This window comes from Cupressus sempervirens, chromosome 6 (genome assembly GCF_028749045.1).
Source record: "Cupressus sempervirens isolate cs-2001-9-10 chromosome 6, ASM2874904v1, whole genome shotgun sequence".
In the NCBI taxonomy this organism is placed as follows: Eukaryota; Viridiplantae; Streptophyta; class Pinopsida; order Cupressales; family Cupressaceae; genus Cupressus; species Cupressus sempervirens.
In genome coordinates this window covers 375732287-375741734 of record NC_143123.1, presented here as the reverse complement: position 1 = coordinate 375741734, position 9448 = coordinate 375732287, and positions in this window count along the sequence as shown.

Sequence of the window (9448 nt, the reverse complement as noted above, 5' to 3'; positions counted from 1 at the left end):
CAGAGGCACAACAATAAGTACACAAAATCTATAGAGGAGATTCAAGCTACATACTAGGGAGTGTCATCACATGGCTGCTTGAATTACCCTAGACTAGTCTCTCATTAGACTCCGGACCCTCAACGTGGCATATGTGGAAACCAAGAAGCCCTCTCAAGAAGACGAGGAACTTCTCCCATCCTTAGTCTATACAAGAACTCAAGGCATGGGTGGTTTAAATATCTCTGACTTATCTTTTTAGTGTATTTTCCCCTCATAAATTTTAATTACTAGATTATCACTTATTACATAACTTGCATTAGGTTACCCTGGTACTGACCACTTTGGGCCTCGGACCCCTATGCAAGCCACTCCCATAGTCATGTACCTAGACAACCTCTCCTAAGCACATAAATCCACAGTTGTGTCCCATACCACAATACTCATAAAAATCAAACTCGGTTCCTTAATAGGCAACCTAATACTAAGATGGTTCTCCTATCCAAGAACACATAAAAGCTCCACAAAATAAACCTCATAAGTATAATCTCCAATATGAATCACAATATCCATTGGTTCTTAACAAGAAACAAAGAATATCTCAAAATAATACTAATCAAAGACTCCAAAATGGTTGAGTCAAACATGTCACAACATGACATCATCAAGAAATAAATCCACATTTCAGTCCCATCATGGCGACTAGAAAGTAATCCAAGGATAACTGATCGATGACTCAAAAATGGTTAAGTCAAGTGTCTCAGATACAAATAACTCAGCTTCACTCAAGAAGACTGATAAGCAATAACAATTAGTAATACAATCATCTCATAGAGCATACCATCACATAACCATGGCTGGGTTTATAAAGATCAGAATTAAGACATCATGACATCACAATCATAACCCCTGAGCCTCTGGTAGACGTCCTATAACTGGTCAACACTAATCAACCCAAAACTCAAAACAAGAAGCATATAGAATACACAATGCAAACACATGTTTTGGTTTACTAAATTCACATAGCTGAATAATGAGCAGAGGTTTCCAGTTTCAGTTTACTAGTATACTTCAAGTGTATAGGATTTATCATGTGACTTACATGTCATCCCATTTGTTCTTCGATAGCATTATCCTTCCATCATTAAAATAATATTGTAAGGATAACTTAAGGATAAATATTAAATCATTTGACACTTAATAAAATTATTCACTTTATTTTTCTAAGATCAATGTTACAAATTGAATGACTCTTCTTAAATGTTACTTCAACTTTTAACAAAACTCAAGGATCATTATTCGTTATATAATAAGACAAACAATTATCAATCTTTGATTAAGAATATTATAACTTAATTGAAATGATCAATTAAATCAATCAATTAACATAGGTGCACCATCGATGACCTATTAACATTCTAATAGTTCTCAATTAAATATTACTAAGTCTCACCATTAAAATATCTAAGGTCATTATTCAAGTCATGAGAGTACGACTTGTCAACTTCGATGTAATTACTTAACAACTTCACTAAAAGAATCGATATTAGCATATCAATTAAAATTTTATTACATAACTTAATTATTAATTTAATTTAATTAACTCTAATTAATTTAATTAATAATTACATATCCATGGAAACGTTCCAATTAATATCAGTTGACTAATAACTAACTATAATTTGTATGTTCAAAGTCAACTATAAATCAAATCTCTAATACTCATATTAATAGTTCAATAATAATATCTTGATAATATTTAAATAAAAGCTATATTGAGAATCTTAATAATAATTCTGTGTGACCACATTTTTCATCTCTCAAAGAATACTAACATTCCCTTGACAAATTCGTATTATCATTAATCATTTCAAATAAAACTCTATCGCACAACTTAATTATTAATATCATAGTTATAATATCAACTCAATGAATATCAATTGATTACAAATCAATTATACTTCAAATCCAAAAACTAATATCTTTACAAAACTTTAATCATTAAATAATCTCCACTAGATTAAATCTAATCGAATTTATTGATAACTATCTACACCATTATTTATTAATAGTTTGGTAGACCCAACAAACATTAATAAATAATAAACTCATCAAAACTATTATTAATTGATCTTAAAGAAGCCCTTCAAACTTCATTAGTTAATATTTAACTAATTATAATTTATAAGTTATAAGTCAACTACTATTTTCAAATTTAAAGTATTTTTTAGGTAGAAGAGATTCTTGATTCTATCCATTTTTATATTTAAATGATAGATGCAATTACTCGTAGTAATTGATTATTTTAAACTATCAAAATAATGCTTATGAATTTTCAATTGATCAATCTAGTGCATAACTTCATTGATAACTCAATGATTATTATCAAGCAAGAAGACTTCCTTTAAGCCTATAGTTATCCCGTTTAAGTAGTATAATCCTCATAATGTTTGAAATCAACCTTCCTAAACTCAACTAAGGGTAAACGTTTGAATCATTATAATTTAATGTTATCTCAAGAGATGATTCCGATTTAATCGTAGTATAATGATTTTTTTTCCTCTATCTCAATCAATTAGTCTTGTTAAAACTATTTATACCATTACTCATTAATAATCTTATCCATTAAATAATGATCTCATTAATAATTCAATTATTTAATTCCACTTATTAATATCTCTTTTCTTTTTAATTTTTCCTCATTTAAAAACTCATTTACTTAAATTGACTAATAACTAATTACACTTCTTCTACTATTAACTAATCTTAATTAAATTTGATTTAATTAGATTAGTTAATAAACCATATAAAACTAATGCATATTAATAAGATTCTAATAAGGAAGGATTGCAATAATATCTTTAATTTATTCCATGCTTTGATATATTATTTTTGTGAAGTTTAAGCATAAAGAACTCTTGGTTATGGGAAATGGAGAAATATATGTCCTTTAATAAAACAGTCTTAGTACGATGACCATATCTCCTTAATGAACCGTTGGATCAGGCTGAAATTAAAATATGTTGGAGAGGGCCAAGTTGCGCCACTTCTGACTGGAGCGATCAAATAAATTCGAGAACGATAAAAAGTTATGAATGACTGAGTTTGAGTCTATCCAAGGGGCAGCGATAGGATAGTTTGTGATGAATTAAGAATTTCTCCTAAAAGGTAATTGTTCTCTAAATTTATCCAATAATTTCACTAATGGATTTGGCCATAAATCTTGAAACTATTTTCAAATCTATTTCAATTTGATTCTAATTCGAACCCAAACCCGTTTAGATCTAATTTCATTATTAATTGGATTTAGGGTTTTTCTATTGTTTTCTTCTCAACCAATAAATATCTAAATTTCAATTCAAATTGTAAATTCAACTACAAAATGTATTTAGACACATATAACAGACACGATGAAGACAGGAAGAGAAATAGTGCAAACAGAATATGTGAATATCACAAGTGCACCTGGACACTGATGCTAATCCATCATGCCTCAGAAGTCCATAAAAAATCTCTTCCTTCTCAATCATTCCCAATTCCTCCAAGATCCAAGCCAACCGAATCCTCCAAGTGACTAGAAGTGCTAGAAGAAGCATGGAAGAATATAGAAGCATATGAGTATGTAAAAATATATGAGCATGTAGAAATATATGAGCATGAAGGAGCATAAGAGCATGAAGAAGAATATGAGCATGTAAGCTTGAAGCTTCCATTTTTAGCTTGAAGCTCGTAACTTGTAGCTTGTAGCTTCCACTAAGCTTTCATTTTAGCTTGTCCTAACACACTAGGAGAGCCTCTATTTAAAGGCCTCTAAGATGCATCTAGAGTGTGTCTAGAAACAACTAGAAGATAAGCATGACAACCCAGCATGAGTCTTCTCCAATCTTCTAGATGAGTCTTAAGGTTGTAGACACCATGTGCTCAAATAAAATGCTAACTTCTAAGTGTAGACAACTTATGCATTCTTAGAGTGCAAACCCATGTGTTGTCTACATGACAACTCTCGAGAATTTGCCAACTCTTATGTCAACAAATAATGCATATTAATTAATATAATATTTACTTTACTCTTTCCAATTTAATTTATTTATTATTAAATTTCATGCACTAACTTTAATAATTTCACTTTTCAATCTCAATATATTTATATTTAAATCACATGAAATCTAGAATCTTTTAATAATTTTAAATATATTTTCCACTTTTAAATTTCATTTCCCAAAACTTAATTGCTAAAATATTTATTAGCTTTAATAATATTATTATTTAGTCATTTATTTAAAAATGAACTCCAAATATATTATTATTAAAATAAATATTGTCACATTCCAAATTTAATATTATAACTTTAATCTTCAAATTTAATTATTTTATTTAATTAATTTTTCAATTAATTAAATAAAATAAATATTAAAATACCATATTAATTTTTTATTAAATTAAATCATTAATTAAATCTTTTAATTAGGCTTAATTAATAGAAAATACATCAAAGACTCAAAAAGGTAAAATACGGAAAAGCTCATCATAGCCAAAATATATACAAAATCAGATCAAGGGTTTATATCACGAATTACATCATCTGATGCATACAGAGGGTACTCAACTCAGATACTTGTCCTAATTTCCAATTAGAACAAATGGCTTAAAGGGTTGGGATTTGGACTTGAGAATTATCTCCCCTCTCTTATCATTGAGATAATGTGATAGGGTACGTTCATCCTGATAATTCAGGGAAGTCAATACCCGGTACCTGCAACCTGCATAAAAACCATTCATGTACAAGCACAATATATACTAAACTAAACAGGCAATGGCAGGAAGTGGTGCATTGTGTAGATCTTGACTAGCAGGTGACTACGACTCCCTTCCTTAACCACATCAGACACACCATACAAAAGCAAACACGCACACCATACACATGCAAGTATGGGGTAAGTATACATAAGAAAACACATATGATAATAAATCATCTAATCTAATCATCATCAATAACTGAAAGCAATGTAATAATCATCATGCAACCAAGAAATGTAAAATCTAAGTGATCTCATCACATAATAAACTAAATCCATAGCACAATATCTAATAGTCTCAAAATAATGTTGCTAACCATCAACATGAAACTAGCCCCAAAAGAGCTTGACAATGATAGCAAAAATGCAACCTAGGGGCAGGCACTACAAATCCTGACCATTGATTGAAATCGATCTCAACTGTTGATGAATTCCACGAAAGTCTATTTAAGAGACCCTCATCTCTTCATTTTGAAAGGTTGAATGAGAATTTGCATCGAATTGTTGCTAGAATTCATACTCACAGTTGCTCATATTCACATACGCAAAGATTAAGTTTGACCAAAAGTTGACCAAATTTAACCATGGTTGACTTGTGTTGACTAGTTTCAAAAAAAAAATTGAAATAATTAAACGAAATTATTTAAGTAAATGGAGTACTTACTTCTAATTAATTAAACAAAGTTATTTAATTAAATGAGAAGCCATTCCTAATTAATTAAATGAAGTTATTTAATTAAATAAGAAAAGTGTGTCTAATTAATTAAATATTATTTAATTAAATATAAAAAGTAATTATGAGAGCATATCTCATTTTATTAAATTAAATATTTCAACAAAATCTCTCTTTAGTTCAAAAAAGGAAATTTTCAGTTGGCTATTGATCAAAAATGAGTTAAATCAGTTAACTTATTTTCTACTCAAATAGAATTAGTTAATTCCTTATTTTATTCAAATTAAATCTGTTAACTCCCTTTAATTTGGAAATCTCCCTTTATGACCAAACTTCACCTTTAATCTTGACCGCTGATTGAAATCGATCTCAACTGTTGATGAATTCTAGGAAAGTCTATTTAAGAGACCCTCATCTCTTCATTTTGAAAGGTTGAATGAGAATTTGCATCGAATTGTTGCTGGAATTCATACTCACATTTGCTCATATTCACATACGCAAAAATTAGGTCTGACCAAAAGTTGACCAGATTTAACCATAGTTGACTAGTTTCAAATTTTTTTTGAAATAATTAAACGAAATTATTTAATTAAATGGAGTACTTACTTCTAATTAATTAAACAAAGTTATTTAATTAAATGAGAAGCCATTCCTAATTAATTAAATGAAGCTATTTAATTAAATAAGAAAAGTATCTATAATTAATTAAAGATTACTTAATTAAATAGAAAAAGTAATTATGAGAGCATATCTCATTTTATTAAATTAAATATCTCAACAAAATCTCTCTTCAGTTCAAAAAGGGAAATTTCCAGTTCACTATTGATCAAAAATGAGTTAAATTAGTTAAGTCCTTCTTTTACTCAAATTGAATCAGTTAACTCCTTATTTTACTTAAATTAAATCTGTTAACTCCCTTTAATTTAGAAATCTTCCTTTATGACTGAACTTCACCTTTAATCCTGACCGCTGATTAAAATCGATCTCAACCGTTGATGAATTCCAGGAAGTCTATTTAAGAGACCCTCATCTCTTCATTTTCAAAGGTTGAATGAGAATTTGCATCGAATTGTTGCTGGAATTCATACTCACATTTGCTCATATTCACATACGCAAAGATCAAGTTTGACCAAAAGTTGACCAAATTTAACCACAGTTGACTTGAATTGACTATTTTCGAAAGGAATTTTGAAATAATTAAACAAAATTATTTAATTAAATGGAGTACTTCTAATTAATTAAACAAAGTTATTTAATTAAATGAGAAGCCATTCCTAATTAATTAAATGAAGTTATTTAATTAAATAAGAAAAGTGTCTCTAATTAATTAAATATTATTTAATTAAATAGAAAAAGTAATTATGAGAGCATATCTCATTTTATTAAATTAAATATCTCAACAAAATCTCTCTTCAGTTTAAAAAGGAAAATTTCTAGTTCACTATTGATCAAAAATGAGTTAAATTAGTTAACTCCTTTTTCTATTCAAATTGAATCAGTTAACTCCTTATTTTACTCAAATTAAATCTTTTAACTCCCTTTAATTTGGTAATCTCCTTTTATGACTGAACTTCACCTTTAATCTTGACCGCAGATTGAAATCGATTTCAACCGTTGATGAATTCCAGGAAAGTATATTTAAGAGACCCTCATCTCTTCATTTTGAAAGGTTGAATGAGAATTTGCATCGAATTGTTGCTGGAATTCATACTCACATTTTCTCATATTCACATACGCAAAGATCAAGTTTGACCAAAAGTTGACCAGATTTAACCACGGTTGACTTGAGTTGACTAGTTTCGAAAAGAATTTTGAAATAATTAAACGAAATTACTTAATTAAATGGAGTACTTACTTCTAATTAATTAAACAAAGTTATTTAATTAAATGAGAAGCCATTCCTAATTAATTAAATGAAGTTATTTAATTAAATAAGAAAAGTGTCTCTAATTAATTAAATATTATTTAATTAAATAGAAAAAGTAATTATGAGAGCATATCTCATTTTATTAAATTAAATATCTCAACAAAATCTCTCTTTAGTTCAAAAAGGGAAATTTCCAGTTCACTATTGATAAAAAATGAGTTAAATCAGTTAACTCCTTTTTCTACTCAAATTGAATCAGTTAACTCCTTATTTTAATCAAATTAAATTTGTTAACTCCCTTTAATTTGGAAATATCCCTTTATGACTGAACTTCACCTTTAATCCTGACTATTGATTGAAATCGATCTCAACTGTTGATGAATTTCAGGAAAAGAGACCGTCATCTCTTCATTTTGAAAGGTTGAATGAGAATTTGCATCAAATTGTTGCTGGAATTCATACTCACATTTGCTCATATTCACATATGCAAAGATCAAATTTGACCAAAAGTTGACGAGATTTAACCACGGTTGACTTGAGTTGACTAGTTTCGAAAAGAATTTTGAAATAATTAAACGAAATTACTTAATTAAATGGAGTACTTACTTCCAATTGATTAAACAAAGTTATTTAATTAAATGAGAAGCCTTTCCTAATTAATTAAATGAAGTTATTTAATTAAATAAGAAAAGTGTCTCTAATTAATTAAAGATTACTTAATTAAATAGAAAAAGTAATTATGAGAGCATATCTCATTTTATTTAATTAAATATCTCAACAAAATCTCTCTTCAGTTCAAAAAGGGAAATTTCCAGTTCACTATTGATCAAAAATGAGTTCAATTAGTTAACTCCTTTTTCTACCCAAATTGAATTAGTTAACTCTTTATTTTACTCAAATTAAATTTTTTAACTCCCTTTAATTTGGAAATTTCCCTTTATCACTGAACTTCACCTTTAATCCTGACCACTGATTGAAATCGATCTCAACCGTTCATGAATTCTAGGAAAGTTTATTTAAGAGACCCTCATCTCTTCATTTTGAAAGGTTGAATGAGAATTTGCATTGAATTGTTGCTGGAATTCATACTCACATTTGCTCATTTTTTCATGCCCAAAAGTAAGGGGGCAAAAACACATACAACAAATTTTTTTTGAACAATTAAGATGATGGGGTCGACAAATGTTCTTATGATTAACTAAGATTAAGCAAGACAACATGGTCGAAAAAGTTTTAGGGTTTAACTATAATGGAACTAATCGTGATCAATTGTTACGACCCTAAGGATGTTCTAATTAACTAGGCACTTACTACTAAATGAATAAATTGATTGTCGTTACATCTTTAATCAATTGCTCTCAGCTTAATGTCATGAATTAATTTAATGTTCACTATTAAGGTTGGTGACTATGTTCAATGAATCCATATTGTAATCTAAACTTATTTCAAATTATCGCAATTTAAGTCCATATTAAAATTAATCTATAAAGCTGGTAATAGAATAGAACTAATGAATGAGACATCAAATTACAATATTCAATTTTAGGCAAAAACCTTTTAAATAGAAAATAATTTAATATTCTAACATCTAATCACTACCTAATAATCAAAGCTAATCCTAATTTGAATTAGACATACATCTAAAACTAACTAAACATATATATTAATTAGAACGACCTTGACTAATTTAAATACTTGTGATATGAATATCAGGATTTAACTGTGACATTGGGGAAGATTAAAATGTTCTCCATACATTTTCCAGAGAGGGTTTTTGACCTGGAGGTGCACATTTTTTGAAAACCAATTTTGGCTAAGTGCTGACATGTTTTCTTGCTAAAATTTTTTGATAACCAAGATGAGTTAAACATTTCTAGAGGTAATATGGAGTTATAATCTTCTAAATCAAATTGACACACAAGCATGCAAAGGAATATAATCCTTTTAAATCAAATTGATTTTGTTCTTTATGAAGCTTATCAAAGAATTATGAACCTAAATTCAGAATTCAAAAAGATGATGAATTAATCCTTATCAATTTTAATTGCATAACTATTGTAACTCAACAATGAAAGTGCTAGCTTGGTGATGACAATATAGGATTGATATTATAACATGTTAATGTTCAAAACA